The sequence below is a fragment of the Berghia stephanieae genome, chromosome 6, assembly GCF_034508935.2.
Source record: "Berghia stephanieae isolate SIO BIC M18660-M18661 chromosome 6, UCSD_Bste_1.3, whole genome shotgun sequence".
Taxonomy (NCBI): domain Eukaryota; kingdom Metazoa; phylum Mollusca; class Gastropoda; order Nudibranchia; family Aeolidiidae; genus Berghia; species Berghia stephanieae.
Window position 1 is genome coordinate 17,061,314 of NC_088365.1, and position 5,000 is coordinate 17,066,313.

The 5,000-nt window shown below is 36.1% G+C and overlaps 1 protein-coding gene across 1 annotated transcript in view; it reads right to left on the bottom strand.

Annotated features, from left to right (window-relative positions):
• Positions 1–5,000, bottom strand: part of LOC144974580 (uncharacterized) — a gene marked incomplete in the record, with an annotated part of 157,410 nt that overhangs the window by 29,627 nt on the left and 122,783 nt on the right.

Sequence of the window (5,000 nt, forward strand, 5' to 3'; positions counted from 1 at the left end):
CCCCCGTAATTTCTGAAAAGGATCACAATGTGAAGTGAACGCATTTACTGTCTAATTCAGTCCCTTGATTGGTGACAGAATAATAATTACAAGGACTCCATTGAGCTGGCGTGAATAGGTTTCAATAGTCGTTAAGTCACTTCTCTCGTAATGACGTATGGTTACTTAGTAACTGGCTCTAAACTATCGGAACAATGGCTGACGCCCTTATGAAATATTTCTCCGATGAGCATAAAAGCATATCCTGATGGGAAAAAAACTTTATAAATCTGATCTTGTTTTGACTTTTACACATTCTGATCACAAGACATATGAAAAGTTCTAGCCAGCATAAAGAATAAAAAGTACCGATTTTCTTTGTTTAGAACCACGATGTCTGCCGTTACTGGGCGACGTGACATCAGACTATTGAATCCAATTCAAGCCAGCTCAATGGCACAGGCAACAACGACTTAGTTACAGTCCGAGAGTGTTTATGTTTTGGTTCTTGTAATAGGATTCAATAGTATGATGTCACGTCGCCCAGCAACGAGCAGCTTGGTTCTAACCAAAGAAAATCGGTACTTGTTATTCTTCATGTTTGCTAGAACTTTTTCACATGTCATGTCATCAGAATGTTTTAAAGTCAAAACATGATCAAATTGATATATTTCTCAACTGGATACACTTTTATGCTCGTCGGAGAAGTATTTCTTTAGGGCGTCCGCCATTGTTCCGATAGTTTAGAACCAGTTACTAAGTTACTATGCGTCATTACGAGGGAAGTGACGTCACGATTGTTGAAGCCTATTCACGCCGGCTCAATGGCACAAGGAACAAGTGACAGTCTGGTGTGTGTCGGTCCTTGTAATTATTATTTTGTCACCAATCAAGGGACTGAATCAGACAGTAAATGTGTTCATTTCACACTGTGACCTTTTTCAGAAATTCTTTTACAATAGAGTCCTTTTGTTACAGTTTCGTTTATTATGCACCCATATCTAGATCTGACTTTGTTTTCTACGGAAACAAAACATGCGATGTACCAGGAGGGCATTGACAAACAGTGGCTATGGGAGACTCAACAACAGCCCACTTGAGTTAGAGCAGGAATAATCGGTCGGAGGAGAAAACCATAATTGTTAACGCTCGTGAGCAGTTAGACGCCATGTTGATCTACTAACGATTTAATCTAATGTTTCCCTACAACGACAAAACACCTTTTTTAACATTTTGGTCAGAAATCTTCATCTCTGCTGTGAAATGAGTGGCTTCATTTGTTGTGCGGCTATGTAGTATTGTGGTGTGACACTCGCTTTCGGATCGGAAGGTCCTGGGTTTGAGCCTTGTTCTGATAGCCTCGCATAGTTGAGTCATAGGAAAAGGCTCTTTACTCATATTCTCTCACCTACCTTACCCAGGTGTAAAATGAGTACCTGGCCGTTAAAAGCGATTTTTCTGTCGGAAAAAATGTAATATCCCCTAACAGGCGTCATGTCTCGTTCTACGTTTCACGGCTTGCTGTTGGTCAGGGACCCTTGTAAACCGCTTTGAGCAATTTTAGTGGATAAAGCTCTTTATTTCATTGAGGAAAGAGATTTAAGGTATTTACACCTCCAAAACAAACAAATACAAAAAGAAGAAGAAGAAGAAGAAGAAGAAGAAGAAGAAGAAGAAGAAGAAGAAGAAGAAGAAGAAGAAGAAGAAGAGAAGAAGTAGTAAGTAATAAGTAGAGAAGTAAGTAAGAAGAGTAGTAGTAGTAGTAGTATAGTAGTAGTAGTAGTAGTAGTAGTAGTAGTATAGTAGTAGTAGTATAGTAGTAGTATAGTAAGTAGTAGTAGTAGTAGTAGTAGATATAGTAGTAGTAGTAGTATAGTATAGTAGTATAGTAGTAGTAGTAAGAGAAGAAGAGAGAAGAAGAGAGAAGAAGAAGAAGAAGAAGAAGAAGAGAAGAAGAAGAAGAAGAAGAAGAAGAAGAAAAGAAGAAGAAGAAGAGAGAAAGAAGAAGAAGAGAAGAAGAAGAAGAAGAGAAGAAGAAGAAGAAAGAAGAAGAAAGAAGAAGAAGAAGAAGAGAAGAAGAAGAAGAAGAAGAAGAAGAAGAAGAAGAAGAAGAAGAAGAAGAAGAAGAAGAAGAAGAAGAAGAAGAAGAAGAAGAAGAAGAAGAAGAAGAAGAAGAAGAAGAAGAAGAAGAAGAAGAAGAAAAAGAAACCCAATTCTAATTAATTTGAGGTAAAACTCAATTATCTTAGTGTATCCCCATACAACACCAGAATGTTTTGCTTTGACACAAAAATTGATCGATTGAGATAACCGATGATTTGTCAAAACAATCACAAACCTGAGACTTCAAAAAAGTGATTGATTACTCTATTGGCATAAAATGAGTTCCGATAACTCAATTGTTAAGGCATTAACTTGCCTCACTATCTATAATCGGCTTTCATTCAGGTAAAAGAGAGTTGTTTTACTAAACCCTCTTTCTTAGAAAATGTGGAGTAGCCGAGGCTGTTAGATCAGGTTAGAAGTTCATGTTATAGACTTTCGTCTTTTCCAAAGGGTGGCAAGCAGTAGTTAGCATACGTTTAATTCTTCAAAGACAGGGGAAAAACTCCGTCTCTAAGGCCTTATGGGTCTGAACGAGGGGCACTTATGTGCAGGTCTGATAATCCAATTCACAATAGGCTCATTGACGCAATGGAAATCTCAAAAAATGAGGCAAAATATTTTCCATTACAACCATGTTTGACTAGGCCGATAATACGCCTCAACAGTCATGACGTCACTTCCCTCGTAGTGACGCACGGTAACTTAGTTACTGGCTCTAAACTATCGGAACAATGGCGGACACCCTTATGAAATATTTCACCGACGAGCATGAAAGCGTATCCAGGGGGGGGGGGGAACAATATAAATCTGATCATGTTTTGACTTTTACACATTCTGATCACAAGACATATGAAAAGTTCTAGCCAGCATGAAGAATAAAAAGTACCGATTTTCTTTGTTTAGAACCACGATGGCCGCCGTTGCTGGGCGACGTGACATCAGACTATTGAATCCAATTGCGTTCGGATGTTAGACCTGCTTCAATGTACACGTCGCATCTGACGGTCTACATTGTTTAATCCGTGCAAATACTAGTAAAACCGTAACCTTCGTTAACATATAGCCTGACACTGACCAAAAAAATGACGTCAAAATGCAAGACTTTGGCCACAAAAGAAAACAATTCGTGAGTTGTATTCAATAGTTCAACCAATGGAAAGACTTGTTTTCTTGAGACTCTCGCTTTTGGGTCGGAAGGTCCGGGGTCGAGCCTTGGAAAAGGCTCTTTACTAAGATTCTCTCGCCGTACTCAGGTGTAAAATGAGTACCTGGCCGTTAAAAGCATTGTCTCTAGATATTTATTGGTATAATGGGTAAAACGAAATGTATGTAGTAACAGGTTTGATAATCCAACTCAATAGACACTTAGATAACCACGCCTCTCGGACAGTCGTCATGATGTAAACAATGGTAGTGATTGGTAAACACAGCGTACTTCAGGTGTTTTACTGTCAATGGTATATGTGTCTAAGTAAAATGCCCACTGTACTGTCTGGTGATCAATGGAATCAACACAGAAAACTATATATGTGTAGATCTAAATATTTATAATATGATCAAGAAAATCGTGTGACAACTAGTCAATTATTTGGTAGTATAAAAACAATAATAATGATCAAAGAGAGGTCAATTTCATTCACGTTATCTTTTATAAACAACCAACCATTTTTAAAGGTCAATATCCCTATAGATAGAATGCGCTTGGCCAAGGAGTTCACAACATTGCCATCCGGAAGTATAACGGACCAACACACAAACTCTGTGTAACCATGAACTTTTATAGTCTGGTTAATACAGTTTAGTGAGAACAACTCACAAACGCGGATGGCAAAAACAATAACAAAGGCCTGGATACGTCATCTGCATACTATCTAGTAACCCTGTTTCAATTGCCATCCGATTAACACAAATGTGAAATGAATTTATAACTGGTAAAGTGGAACAACACAAACATATGGGTGCTCATCCATTTACTGAGTTAAAAAAAAAACAAAAAAAAAAAATAAAAAAAAACACAAAACAAACAAAAAAAAAACAACCATATTTGTCCGAGCACGTGTGAAGATGGGTCACAAATTCCGTGCTTTGATTGGTCAAAAATCCACTGGTTAATTATGGGCTTAATTTTTAACATTGTTGTAATGGACAATAAATTTGCGTTGGTTTCCATTACAAAGAGCCCATACCAATTTGGGTTATCAGACCTATAAATACGTGCACGTCGGGTTAGAATAAAGTTTAACACCGTAATCGTAATATTGAATAAGCGTCCTTTTATTTCTTTCTCCCCAGGAGAGCTCACACCGAGTACAAGTTGTAGGTAAGTGTTTGATACTTTAAAGTGTTGTTAATTTGAGAAGAAATCCCTGTACTACATAAACTCATCTATCTGTCTATCAATCTATCTATCTATCTGTCTATCTATTTATCTATCTATCTATCTATCTATCTATCTATCTATCTATCTATCTATCTATTTTATTTATCTTCTATCTATCTTTCTATCTATCTATTCTATCTATCTATCTATCTATCTATCTATCTATCTATCTATCTATCTATCTATCTATCTTATCTATCTGTATCTATCTATCTATCTATCTATTATCATCTATCTATCTATCTATTTATCTATTTATCCCTCTATCTATCTATCTATTATTATCTATCTATTATTATCTATCTATCATCATTTATCATCATCTATCTATCTATCTATCTATCTATCTATCTACTATCTATCTATCTATCTATCATTATTATTATTTTTTATCTCTATCTATTTATCTATCTATCTATATTATCATCATTATCTATCTATTATCTATCTATCTATCTATCTATCTATTTATCCATCTATTTATCTATCTATCTATTTATTTATCCATCTATTTATCTATCTATCTATCTATTTA